The sequence below is a fragment of the Dromaius novaehollandiae genome, chromosome 13 (genome assembly GCF_036370855.1).
Source record: "Dromaius novaehollandiae isolate bDroNov1 chromosome 13, bDroNov1.hap1, whole genome shotgun sequence".
Taxonomy (NCBI): domain Eukaryota; kingdom Metazoa; phylum Chordata; class Aves; order Casuariiformes; family Dromaiidae; genus Dromaius; species Dromaius novaehollandiae.
This window is the reverse complement of record NC_088110.1, coordinates 9,536,956-9,551,725: the sequence shown is the minus strand read 5'-3', so window position 1 is coordinate 9,551,725 and position 14,770 is coordinate 9,536,956. Positions and strand designations below refer to the sequence as shown.

At 36.9% G+C, this 14,770-nt stretch overlaps 1 long non-coding RNA gene across 6 annotated transcripts in view; it reads left to right on the top strand.

Moving 5' to 3' along the window:
- The window catches only part of LOC112984399 (uncharacterized), a 271,769-nt gene that overhangs the window by 172,779 nt on the left and 84,220 nt on the right, over positions 1-14,770 (top strand). For 3 of the 6 annotated variants that reach the window (XR_010391428.1, XR_010391424.1, XR_003259488.2), the window contains one exon: positions 4,467-4,583. The exons of 2 other annotated variants lie outside the window; for them this stretch is intronic. This is a non-coding gene — a long non-coding RNA (uncharacterized LOC112984399). The remainder of the gene's footprint in view (positions 1-4,466; positions 4,584-14,770) is intronic. One more of the 6 variants, XR_010391425.1, reaches the window with a different exon arrangement.

Sequence of the window (14,770 nt, the reverse complement as noted above, 5' to 3'; positions counted from 1 at the left end):
TGAGGTCATAGGCCTCTCTGAGAATTTGGACGTCAAGATCTGTGTCTCAGTTCATTCAGAGACATCTGTTTCAGTCTTCGTTTTTCTAGTGATCACTGCCAGTAGGAATCAGTTGTGACTAGTAAAGTGCTGGCTCCAGGGTCCTGACAGTTGGTGGATTCTTCAAAGTGTGAAAACAACACGTTTCTGTCATCACAAGTGTGAAAAAAATATTGGAACTGTGTATTATATTATTTCCAGATTTCAGGGAGAGAATGTTTCAATGGATGGAGAATTATGCGTAATGTGTTGGCTGCAAGTCTAAAGCTATGGTATTGTAAAAATACTCATTGCTTTGTTTTGTTTCAGAAGTGGGATAACTAGTCACAAGGACTAATAGTAACTATCTAGTAGTTAGTGATATACTTTTTCATGGAAACATAGAACAATATCTTTCAGCTTTTCTCAAGTTTTTGGAGGCTTGTTTGTGATATCAAGAAATTGTTGACTGTGAGATTCTAGTGTGTGTATAGCTTCATCTGTATAAAAGCAATGCTTGTGCTTGTGATGAAACTGTTCTTTGTGTGTTTAGTGGATAAACATTTTAACAGAAGTGTTTATTTAAGAAGGCATAACCGTGCAAATATATGAACCTGAGGAGGTTTGTGTCACAATCTGTTATCTTGAAACCTTACCAAGACAAACTTACTTCAGGGGAGTCTGTAGCATTTTGCTTTGGCAGAAAGCTCATTATTTGCAGAATAATTATATAGAGAGCTGATTGCTCATTAGAAAAAATAGACTATCCTCTGAAGATATACATCATGTTTTCAGAGAATTTTTTTTCACCTGTTTTAATTTTGAAGGAATAGTTAATGCAATATTATTGTTATATCTGCATTTAAGTATTTAATTAAATTAAATATTTAGCAAATTATAGGCATATAAGAATTTGTCAGCTCTTCAGTTTAGTGTTAACTTTTTTTCAGTAAATAGATGTATGAAAGAGACATTCTTAAATTCCCTACCTATCAGACAATAGAAGACTGTATAATGATCTCTGGAATATTTCCAGGCAAAAAAAAAAAAAAAAAAAAGAAAGAAAGAAAGGGAACAGGATTACTAGAAGAAAAATGACCCTTAATTTATTCAGGTTTTTGAAAGTTAAAAAAAAATGGGTTCCAAATTATACTAGGTACTTAAACATTTCAGTTCTTGAGAGCCTTGCTGAATCGTAGCCCTTATTCCATCTGATCGCAGGCTTAATAGTGTAAATAAATTTATCAAAGTATGGCCAATTCAGAAGACAAATTAAGGAGAGACTATATTGTCCCAGCAGAGTGATAGGTAGGATCTTGCCCTAAAGCTGAGCTAATTCAGTGAACAAAGCCAAATCTGTATGTAAATTAAAATAAATATGGAAAACCATCTCTTCATGAGACAGCGGTAAATGCAGACAACAGTAGTTCTCAATAAATTTTTTCGAGTGAGATATTTCTCATCCTCCAAATGATAGCAAATTAGAATTTGTTCATGACAGAAGTTGACCTTAGTGAAAATGTGTTTTGTCCTTAGTTGAAGGAGGTTTGACTATCATATAGTTACCACTGCACATGGAAAATACCTGCTTGGAAAGCAGAAGCAATCATGTCTAATTAAAATTTGTTGTTTTGTCTCAACTGAGTTGACTTGCGGTCAAACTGGAAAGCACCTCCACAGTTTAACTAAAAAATGAATCTTCAAACAATAGAAACATATAAATATAGCACCACATATTTCCTTGAAATAAACTGCTGTAGAGATGTTCTGTAAAAGCTGTGAATAAGACTATTAGAGGTTTTAGTCCCTGTGCTCTACCTTACGGTGTTTGAAAATGTTTGTGGTTTACATCTCGTTGCATAAACTGGCAGTGTTATAAACTCTATTCTTTTTTGTATTCCCCTTTGTGCCATAAGATTTACTCCTGAATTTTTTCTACAATATTTTTTTTCCTCTCAAAGTATATATATACACACACATATATATATAAAAAAATCATAACTCTGATGTTATATGCCAAAACATTTCAAGTGCTGTTCAAATTTGGAGAAAATATGAAATGTTTTCAAATAACTTCATACAGTGATATTAAACAGATTTAACACAAACATATATTTAATACAAACATAATAAAAACAACTTCCTCAAAAACTGACCTCTCTTTAGAACATGCATTATTCTTATTTAGGTTTAGAACAGCCGCCAGCTTTTCTATGTTGCCAGACTGTTCTTCCCTGTTTGCTTCCAAATCTTTCTTTAGATTCCTTGTTGGCCCGTTGTCCTGTAAATTGTATGTGCCTGGAAGGGTAACTGAGCTCTTTGGAATGAATAACCAAGTCTTTTTTTTAGGTGCTCTGTGCTATTATGTGCCTTCTATTCTGCACCCAGTCTTGGTTGTGTGCAAAAAGTGCAATCCGGAAAGCACTTGAGAGATATCCTATGCATATACACAGTGCATAAAAAGTAGATGATTGGACTGAAGATGGTGATCCATAATATCCCATGTGTCAAGCAGTGAACTTCCTAACTCAGCAGTTTTGTGACTCGAGTTTTGCTGTGCTCTGGCATATAAGTTTTTCATTGCTCTTAAGATTTCTTGGTCTGGAATGAATGCCCAGAGCTAGTGAGTCCATGGAAATGAAGGGAGAGAAGAAACCAAAAGAATGGAAGAGGGAGGAGAAGGAAAAGCTGGATGAGTGAAAGTAGAAGGAAAGACGCTTACAGGTCTTAAACTTGCAAATTCCTTAAATCTGGGGGGAAAATACACCTTTGTGTTATAGGGCTGGATTCAGTATTGTCCTTGGAATTATCAGCTCCCTTTTCCTCGTTTTCAGTGGCTCTGTCTGTTATGTGCCCTGGAAGTTCGTGCACCTATATATGGCTGCTTATATACCCCAGTGGCTTCTGGGCAAGTGCCAGCTGCTGGGTGTTCTCAATAATTCGTTCAGTGCAATGAAGCAACGCAGAGTAGCTGGCATAGGCTGTTTCAGTGGTGCGGGCACATCCAGGTACATTCTCTGAGCCAAAAAAATGTTCACTGTTGAAGCCCCTTGTGGCCACTGCGATCTCCTGAAAGACTCCTCAAAAGAAGCATATCCTTACCAACAACCCTTTGGCAATATGGACATTTTTTTCTGCTATATTCTGTGGATCATCACTTGAATCATCCTGCAAGGATATGCTGTGGGCATATTGCACTATTAACTTTTATTCTGAAATAGATGATTTAAGAAGATCAGATTGTCTCTAAATATGCTTTATATTAATTGTTCAAAAAATAATAAATTCTGTTCATATTAAAAACAGAATTTTACAGCCTTTGCAAAGTAACCTTGAAATGTCAAAGCTCTTTTAAAGGCCTTGCAGAACCTTCATGATAGACTGAAGGTTTATTGTTCTTGTTAAAGAATAAAATCAGAGGAACTGCTGAATTTTTCTTTGAGCGCTAATGTCTTAATCCTACCTGTGCCTCAGATCCATAGTTTTGGTGGCATTCAAGTAAGAACTTGCAGAAGAAGCCTAATTGCAGTATTCCTAATTCTATAAGTCTTTTAAAAGTCCTCTGTAAAAAGATAATTTTATTTGTAAATTTGAAAGGATTCCACCCAGTTATGTGCCTTTTTTTTCCTCAGTTCCTTTTTATATATGTGTATTGTGAATTTAGTGAGGAGGGAGAGAGGAGGGATGACACAGAAGTTGTTGGCCCTCATCCTTCATTAGCATTGGCTGGGGGACCTGGTATTTCTGCATCCTGTGACAGCTGTAACCTGGAAGCTGTGCAGACTCTTTTTAAATTAGGTCTCTGTCCATCCATTATTTATGTCTGTCTTTGGTTGTATGTAAATATATAATATAATAAATATACAGTGTATATATCTATATTTATATACTTCAGAAATATCAGTGTGTCACAGAATCTAATTAGCTGTTTCTGTAAATTTTGCCTGGTTAGTTTCACTTTTTTTTGTTTTGAATTTATTGTTTTCTCTGATTAACTTTGCAGTGTAAGTGTTACGGTCTGGTGTAGTTTGGATGAATAAGCCTGAATAAATAAGTCGGATGTGGGAGGTCATCATCATTCTTAGTCAGGCCCTAAGTCTGAGTGGGCACGGGGCTGTTCGGTTTGTGTTCCTCTCTGTAATTTCCTACTTTTAAAATGAGGATAAGTAATAACCACTGACCAGAGACCCACTTCCTTTCCCATTGAAAACAACGGAAATGCTTCTGTTGGAATATTAAAGCTCTTTCCTAGGAATGTTTTGAAGCTTAATTGGGTGGCTTCTGAGCCTTACTTTGACTATTTAAAATGTCATTTAGCTACTTAATATTACATAGAAATTAGAGAAAACTGTGGAAGCAAATCTACAGCTAGTGTTCAGAATGTACATAAGTTAAAATATTGGCTATTTATTTTTCAACTAAACTCATATCTGTATATATTGTTTTAGACTTATCCCCTTGAACTTCTTTGCAAGAGTTAAAAGACAAAGTGGCAGAAGAATGCTTTCGGACTTCCAAATTAAAAGTTGTCGCATGAAGTTGGTATCCGAGCTGAGAGATGGTGGGTATGTATAAATACAGAAGACTATTTTGGCTTTTAAATGGCAGATTGAGACCAAAAAAAAATCTTTACATTTTATTGCTAATTTCTCATTGGAGCTTAGCTGTGCTACGTTCCAGTATATGTGGGGTTTCGTAGATTGGAAGAGAACCTGATGAGGCAATCTGAGTAGCATCTTCATGCATTTATCTTGAGTGGTCCTTAAAGAGAGGTGGTCAGCCAGCAAGCAGTTTCCTTTCAATAATATGGGCCAAACAATTGTCCAGACCTAAAGAAGAAATTGTGCCTCAGATACTGATTTCAGCCAGAGAGATTTAGGCAGGGAACCACTTTCCTTATTGCTAGCAACTTAATAATACAAATTGTTTTCTTCAAAGGCTGCACAGGGTTCACTGTCTACCAAATATGTATATATATACATATATGTCTCTTTCATCTGGTGACTCCTTGTGTGCTGCTACTGTGAGTGGTCCCCTTACATACCTGATTCATACTCCGTTCAGTGGAATTACATGTTTAACTGACAGAAGGCATGCTCATGGGTGCCCAAAGACAGGCTGAGAAGACTGTGGCTGTGTCATTTCTGCTCCCCAGCATAGCACGTGCTCTGTTTTGTATGAGTGTGTGATGGAGGAGAGGCTGTACAAATGCTGTCATCAGAATTGCTGCTCTCTCTAGACCTGTTCATGGTTTATGTTTTTATGTTCTCTTTCATTATGGAAAATTTAAAGGGCTTTTTTATCTACTGAATGAGCATGGCCAAGAATAAATCAGAAGCTCTAATCTTACTCCTTAAAATGCTCCTGAATTTCAGCTGTGATCTGGAAGATGCAGTCTTTGTTCTAGGTGGGAAAGACAAACACAGGCCTGTTTCCTGTGTCCTGTTCAGATGGCACCCAAGATAGCAAAAAGCTGATGAGAGCACCCAAAATCTTGTGAGAATAGATCAAATGAATTTGTGCTGACATGTAAGAACTTGAACTGCCCAAGGGCAGCATTAATCCTTCAGCTCAAGTCTTAGTTTAATTCAGATAGAAATCCACACACATCACACTCCATTGCTTGTGGACCTCTCTGAGAAAGAGGCATTGCTCTCCGTTCACTTTTGTCTAGGTATATGCGAAGCATTCCTTGCCTTGCTACCAAGCACAGATTCAGCCTGTTGTAACACCTTCCCTGAGCAGTCATGGTGTACCACCAAAATACATCTTCTGATTCAAAGCATAACACAGTGCTTCTACTATTGTAGTTATTATGTTGCTATGAAAACTGTTGGTGAGTACTTAGCTGGAATTACTGAAGGACTTGACCTTCATCTGTGAAGTATTAGTGAAATTACTGAGTTCTCTTCTAATAGTGTTTTTGTTATCTCTGCCCTTGTAAGTCCCTTCATCCAAATGTTATAGCTTATTAGTTTATATGCTGTTTTCATTGCAATTATAGCTAGTGCAGGAATGTTTTGTTACCTTTTTAACACATTGTCACCATGCATCATTTTTAGATCCTCATTGTTCCTTATTAGAGGTTATTTAAGCTCCCAGCTCTAACTGGATAATGAAGCATACTGATGATACAAACTAGCAAAAACTTGTCTGAAGATTTTGTTGCACTGGTGACAGAAGTTGTGGTGTTTTGTTTGGGGTTTTCTGGGTTGTTTGTTTGTGTCATCACTTAGGTTAGTTAAATGTAGCAGAAATGTCAAAATGTCAGACAACTGGTGCAGCCTCTGCTTGGACGACTTCATGCATGTACCAGAAACTAATGCAAGATCTCTGCATGCTCCACCTAAACTGCGGTATGGTGCCACATTCTTCTGGTCTGTTTGTTTTCTTCCACTGACACAGATCAAATGGAATAGAATACAGCGTGTGAGATGAATGGCTTTGGGTGTCTGAGGAAAACCTCGGGCTCCTGAAAAAAAAGCTACTGGAAGATAGAGTAAGGCAGATGAAAAATATTGATGTGGCCCTGAGATAGAATATTACACTAAAGAAATTGTATGTTTTTCCTCCTTTATTTCAATTATCATTTGGTTACATTTTTGTGTGGTGGTTGTGTGGTCCCACTGTTTTGTTACCTGAGCATGTCATAAAGTGAAGTGTATTTATTACTTCTCACAACATCGCTGCAGTATACAGAAGCATTATTATTTTTCTTATCCCCATTAATTGGAGAGGTTTGAGGCATACAACCAGGGGAGTACAGAGATACTCCACTAGTGGTGACCATGCTAAGATGGGAATTGGGAACAGCATATTTGTGGTGGCACAGTGCCTGAGTTAAGCCCTGTCTCTCATCAGTGCTTATGAATGCAGAAAAATTACCATACAAGCCTACTGTTGCCAGAGGGACTGCTTATGGGTCAGAGCTAGTATCCTGCACAGTCCATGATGTGTACTGCACCATGTAGCACTACTACTTTAAGGCAGCAATAGCATAAATGCACTAGTACATGAACATTTGGCATCTAAGGTCATTTGATGTATATTTTCAAACTGAACACGTTTCTTGAATCCTGCACTAATGCCCTAGACCATTCTTCTTCTTATGTCTACATCTAACCTGGTTTCAGTTTGGTTTTCACCTGTCAGGGATTTATAAGCCTTTTAAGGCCTTTCTGTTCAAAGCCTTTCCTTTCTCTCAATCACAAAAGTTTGTTATCCTGGTTTTTCATTACACACTTTATATTTTGTGGATATTTTCTTCCCCTACAGTATTATAGGGCTCACACTGTGCTGCTTCCTAAACCAACTCTCATCTTTACTTCCACCACTGAAGTGTATTGGCAGAACAGCAACCTGTCCCTTCAATGGCCAGCCTCTGCTTAGCTCCCTCCACGTTTATGTCTCCTGCTAGTAAAACCAAAATGGCCATTTCATTGCTGAGGGGAGGAGAACGCCATGGCTGAGACACTGAAGAGTCTCCTGAGGACGTGCTCTGTGTAGATGCAGCATGATGCCAGCATCTAATCCCAGACAATGGTTCCCTTTTGGCCTTTAAAAGCTGGGGGGAGCCACAGAATGATTTCTGGCCATTTGTTTATAATGATTAAGATCATGAATCTTCAGTGTTCTTCCCTTCCCTATTCAGGAGCAAGTCTGTACTATGGATATGGACTGAATTGTTTGGTTGCTGGAATATATCTTTTTCTGAAGGCAAAACTGCAGAATGAACAGGGGACTAAGGCACTGTAATTCCACGAAGTTTTTAGTAAAAGTCCCAAGTAAAACATGGAAGCTAGCCGGCAGTTCTTGCCTGCAGTGGTTTTGGTAGGTAGGAACCTCAGCAGAGCAGTTAAGATTAATTGAAATAACACTGACTGACCAGAGAGTATACCTGCCTACGCAAAATATTGACAGATAAGCTAGTCTATACAGGTGCATCAGGTGTTTTAGTCTGAGAGAAGGGCATATGGTTTAAAAATATATACCCAACCATTATGGGAGACAGAGAGGCCAAAGTATAATCTTTCAGAGCATGTTGGAGGGTCTGCAATAGAAAACCAAGTTTGTATACTATGCCATAGTATTCAATAAAAAAATATTGCTATAGTGGTAGTTTTCTTTACACTTTAGAACAGTTACAAATTTTAGAAATATTATCATATTTAAATTTTAAAAGAATTCCTACAAAAACTAACTATTATTGCTCTGAGTCAATTCTGTCTGACCTTCCTTTAAAAAAGTGATTGCAGGCCAAACTATGCTTTCTCTATCATTGTTAATTGTCCGAGATGTCAGTGGAATTACAGATATATAACTAAAAGCAAAATGTGGCTACTTACTTCCTCAGGCTGTAATAATAATAGCAAACTCTGCAGCGTATATATTTGGGATTATGGGTAGTTGATTTTTCCTTTTAAATTGGATTTATAGGCTATTGTTAGTAGCACTGTTTCTTTTTTTCATTGCATCCTTGAGAGTGGGTGTTTACAGATGCACTATTACTAGAGCTACTTATTGTAATATCCTTTTTGAGTACAGTCAGGCAGCCTGTGCTAATTGCTGTTCAGAGACACTCCACGATATAATATAGAATGTCACTTAAGCCCTGTTCATAAAGACCTGAGTTGTCAAATGTTCAGTGCATAACAATGAGTTTTGGTTTAGGCTAAATTGCACTATTGATTTTTTTTTGTAATTAGGTTTTAATGAATTGTATTCACTCAATTGTAGGTTTGTCAAGGGACTCCAAAGATTGGATTGTGATCATTTTATTCACTTTATTTATTTATTTTTAATGTGTCTAATAGTAGAGAGCTCTTGGCAATTTTTTCTAGATATCGGCTTAAATAATTTTGATTTTTTGGTTCGATTGATGGCTTCTTTGAAGTCCAGCACCTACTGTTCTGTATTATAGTATTAATGAAACATATAAACTTTAGGAATTTGGTTTGCCTAAAAATTGTTGAAATAATCTAGCTCTTAGAGATTTCTGTTTTCTTACTCTTGCTCCTCTAACCCATTTGTGTTAAACTGCTTGACTGAAATTGGCCAATAATGGGTTTTTTTTGGATTTTGTCTCTGTTATGGTTGCTTACATTTGCTTTATCCTTTTGCTTTAGTCTTTATCACTGGGCACTAGACAGCAGCTGCTTTTCCTGTCCATGCTTAATCAAAGATCATGGTAGCAGACAATACTTTGTTCTGATTTAGTAATAGGCAACTTGTACTTTTCTATGAGCTTTTCTTTTACCATTTTATCAAATAATGTGCTTTAAAAGGAGAAATGCATGCCCTACATCAGCCTCCAAAATACTGATTAAATGATGCTTCTATAACTTACTTACTCTTGAAGGACAAGGGGTACCTGCTGTAGCCTTGTAATTAGGACTGCATTCTACTCTTCTGATGGAAAATCACCTCTTTACCTGAAGTAGTTAAACCCTTTAAAAATTCCTATCTTTAATTAGTGATTTCTGTATTTATGTGCAAGCTTTTCCTTTTTCATCACCTTTGCTAATATACTGGACTTTCCACTGTGCTGGACAGCAATCATGAATAATTTTTGCTGAGCAGAGTCCTGGGTCAGCATGGTTTTCTGAGCTGAACTGTGAGCTTCTGGCCTCCCGTCAGTAACCCCTTCAGGGCAGGACAGAAACCAGCCGCTCCCCGTCTGCTCCTGCTCCGGCTGGGTGCTTGTCTCTTACATGTGAAATGCTGAACACTTCACTGTACCTGGGTGGGTCATATCTTCCTTTATGTGATTACAGCTAATTTCACTAGCAAACACACCTTGATTAACTTGTCCTTCCAGTTACAAGAGTCCTCCAGGTTTCTCCCTCCTTGAGATACAGTCTTCAATGAATACCTGTATGCTTAGATACAGTGCTGGTCCCTGTCTCAAAGCAGTGGTGGACCTCTGCTGGGAGTCTTTCCAGTCCAGAAGCAGCATAGCAGCCTTAGGAAAGTATGAACCCACACAAAAGCATCCCAGAAAGACGTGACATATTAGCTTGATTTAGCTCCATGGCTTTTGGATTGGAATTTTTTGATGTCTAGGTGGTTTGTAATGCAGAAAAATAGATGTACAACTGCCTGCCCCTGGCTGGATAGATGTACCTTCAGATTATTTTCTTTGATGCTCACCTACTCTATAACTTTGAGCAAATAAGTCATTGAATCTTTCTGTATTTTGTTCTTCCTACATGTCTGTATTCTGCTGATTCTATTCAAACAGTAATGATGAGGCTTTTTATACTGAAAAAGCAATTTTTTTCTAATATATTTTATCATTTTTGTCATTGCAAAGAAGGATCACAGAATGTGTTTTAACCTATATAATTTACACTTGCTTAGGTAAGAACTAGTCAATTCAGACACAAAAGCATATGCAATAATTCAAGCTTGCTAATATTTTACCATAAGATTTCAATAAACATGTTCATCTAGATGACTTGTGTCTTTAAAACTACACATTAGACATAACTTTAGTTCCCTGTTAGGTTTAATCAGCAGCCTGATGAATTTATGCTCCTTCCTTTAACTGTGAATCTGCTGGCCCTTCTGGAATTATTTGGGCATGAGAGCTTGTATTGAACTAGAAGAGCTATTACAGCTGTGCCTGTACACATAGAAATATGCACTTTGCACATGTGGCTTTGCAGTTAAAAGCCAACAATTTAGGTTTATGATATGAACACACCTGCATGTAAGACTTGATTTTAAAATTTGGTCATGCAGAACTTTGCTTTCTAATAAGGTTTTCTTGTTTTCTTTTGAACAAAAATGTGCATATGCATATATTTGCATATTTTGTGTGTATTTTTAGAAAAGGTCACTGTAAATTGAACTTACAGAATGGCAAAACACAGCTTGAGTATACCAAAGTATGTAACTTATGTAAATGTAAACAAGAACATATATCCTAAAGTGAAGAATTCAGAATGTCTGGCCAAAATGTGGAAAGTATCTTTTCTCTTTGGCTAAGGAAGATAAGAAATTTAGGACCATGAAAATGTGTTCTCCAGACTTCCTCATGTATTCCTCTGAAAAGCTTATTCTTTGCTTTGGATTACAGTTGATTTTGTTATTACTGTCAGTATACTTAATATAGCATAATTTATTTATTATTTATATATTTTTTATTTTTTATTAATTTATATTTTATATTTAATCTAGTAATATCCATTTTCGCTCTTTCTGGTTATGTTGTTTATCAATAGTATTGGTTGTAATCATAGTATAAGAGATGTAATTTATCTTAGTCATTTGTGCAAAGTAGCGATAAGCTTCTTTTCATTGGGATACTACTAGCTATTTACGGGCAGTGCTAATAGCGATGATATTTATTGCTTTAGAATATTGTAGTACAGCATTAATAATCGTATGTATGAGCTTCTGGAGCAGGACATGGAGAGAGAGTAAATGTTTGGAGCCAAAGGCAGATATTTTCTGATGAACAGCTTTCCTATTGCTTCCTCTTAGAAATATATCCTACCTTTCCATTTAGTTTCACCTATGGATTCCTTTCCTCATGACAGCCTCCTTCAGTTTAAATCCATGCAGTCTAGCAGTATAATACCAATTAGCTAAAGTAAGGTGAATAGGATATTTAGTAAAATAAATAAATATTACACATAAGTGACTGATTCTGCTCAGTTGCACCAGGTGACTTTCCAAAAAGGCTGAACTTCAGTTTGGATTCACATGCATTTTAACTTTTCCTCCCTAAAGCTGTACAACTCTGCTGTGTTCCAATGAAGAGAAACATTTCAGAACAAAATTGAAGAGAGAATGAAAATGTTAGGAAAACAGTGCAACAGAAATGAGTAAATATACAGGAAGTCATCATTTCTAGCAGATGAAAACTAGAATTCATAGGATTGCAAAAGTTATAAAGAAATAAGATTTGCCTATATCATTATCTTGTCTGTCCCTGTGTCAGTATAGAATAGTTCTTTTCAGTAAATTTCCAAGTGTTTCATCCGTTTTAAAATATCTTAAATAACAGGGTTTTGACAAACTCTCTTGGAGGATTGCTCCATGGTCAGATACATCTAATTGTTAGCATTTCTTTTCCAAGTTCAGCCTTTGCTCTGTTTCATCCCGTAATTCCCTTTTGAGCCATGTTAAACAGTTTTTTCCTAATCTTGGTATTTATGCCCTTCAGATGCTTAAGGATGCTTATCATTGATTGCTGGTTAGAGAGAGAAAAAAATGATAGAGTAGTACAAGATGCAGGGGACAGAGGGATTTTTAACAATTGATTATATCTTTCTTAATCAACTGTGTTACAAACTACTTGCAAAATGTAAGAGGAATTAATGTATGTATTATTTTTTCCTTAATTCTTGAGTTACAGTGGAACTTTTGATCTATTTGATTTTTTCAATTAACATGTGTTACAATGTTTGGAACCGAGTGGGGACTTTGAATCATCCAAAACATAAAACCTATCCTGCCCTGGGGGTCAAATACCCCCTTAATTGCTTGCTTCCTTCTGCCTGATCCCATGTTGCCCAGGGACCAGACACACCTCGTTTCCAAGCAGCAAACACTGAAGTGGTTTTCTACTGGAAGTGCTGTGCTTAGTTACAGCACATGTATGCTGCTTTGCGGAACGTATAATTGTTTCCTGCGACAGTGATTCTTCTGTCTTGTTCTGCCTCCTACTTATCAGTATTGTTGTTTGTGTTGGAATCACAGATGTTCTATAAAAGGAAATTTGGTTTTGTCAAGGTAAGTGGACAAAAGCCTATTAGATTACAAACATCCTTGTGTTAGGAACGTTGCTTTCATGTTTGGCACTTTTTAGTGCTTTTGTCTGCTTGCATATGTATGCTCCACGGAGAAATTACTCAGCTAAAGGGAGAACAAAATAGTAAACAGTGCTGTTTGTCTAACAGACCACTTTCAGAAAGGAAATGGATCACATCTCGCAGCAAACATTTCTCCAAGATCTCACAACCTAAACTGAGACAAAAACAAACTATATAGCTTTCTGAAATAGTGCTAGATAATGTTATACCTAGCACAAAAGCTGAACACTGATGATTTTGTATATAAACTCTGTTAAAGGTATCTCTTGCTTTTTGTCTTCTCGTAGCTCCTTCAAGTCTGATTCTGAATTTTTATTTCTGTTTCATTCCTGTTTTCATTCTTTCATTCTTCTTGTGCCGTGAAATGGGACATCATACTGTTAGAGTACAGATTAATAACAAGGAAAAGAATTAAAGTGATTTAAATAAATAATGTTGTCTCCAAATCAGCTGATTTTGTTTAATTTTTTTCTTGTGTTAATTTTGTTTCTGAATGTCTATGTGTTCATTATGATTATCTCTTGTTATGTCATTCAGATAGCTGATGCCTTCTTTTGCATGTTTTCTCCACCTGTATAGTTATTAACACTGGGAGCATGTGATACTCATCATTAAGAATGGAAACTGTATTCATTAGTTATAATGGGTTCAGTTCTGGTTCAGGCCAGTACTGGCTCATCAATAGGCTTGATAGCGCTGAACTTGGGCCAGTGGAAAGGGCGATATTGTGGCAAGGCCTCAAGGATCCCTCTCTACCTCTTAGCTCCTACCAGCTGTGTTCCCAGCATGGCTATTTTTCAGCTTCCTAAATCTGGCACGGGGAGCTGAGGAACTAGAGAGAAGTTGTGGTGCTGTTATTGTAGCACAACTAATGCCAGAAGAGGCTGAAGCATGCTTAGGGTACTATCTCCTGAAGAATTCACACCTACAGAAAGGGAGTGCAGAAGGTGCTGCAATGAACTGCATTGGGAAGGGAAGTTCAGATAATAAGGCCCATCAGCTGGTTGCCAGACACTCTTAGGAGCAATAACAAAGTTCTGTACCAGAGAAGAACAGGAATTTAGTTCTCTCACATTGGGATATTTTAAACTGGAAAAAACAGTGTCATGACAGAAGCAAGGGATCATGCTGAGATATTAGTGAATGATGAAGCAGGGAGAGAAGGGAAGGAGATGGAGGATGGAGAGACTGTGAGATAGCATTGGTCTAGAGTTTAAAAGATGAAAACAGTGAACTTGAAGAGATCTACTGTAGATAGCTCTTGTCCTGAACCTGCTACTAGTAGTGCTATTTTTTTGTTTAGTTCTGTTTCAAGTTACAGTAAAGACATCTGTTCCTAACAGAGAAAATAATAGTTTGGTCAGTGTTTTGGTGGGACTTCTTGACTTCCTAAATAAGTCACAGATAGTAAAATCCTGACCTATACCTGTAAATGAAAGTTTTGCAGTTGACTTCAGCAAGACCAGTTTCCTCTTTGATATCATTACTGTTCTCTGATTATATGATCATAGTGTTTGCAATCAGAAGGAAGATTTAAGGAAGCAATTGAAACCTCACCTTTTTTAGAGAAAAGAGCATAATAGTATAGGATATTTAGAAAAATTTAACTGGAATGAGTCACCTAAATATTACTGGCATTATATCTGGAAACATGAATTCTAATAATCACCACTATTCTAATAATTACTAATAAAGTCTAATAATTACTGCCCAGACATGGCTTGTATTGAATGTGTGTGTTGTATTTGCATACATCAAGCACATGCATAGAAACTTTAGAATCATCCCTGTCAGATTTCGTGAGTCTATGAAGTTTGGTAGACACCTGCAGCCACTGCAAAATGTGCACTTAGTCAAGCAAGTTATGAGGACCACATAAAAACTGTTTCTCACAGCCCTCCCCGCTTAACTGTGCCAGGACACAAAATACC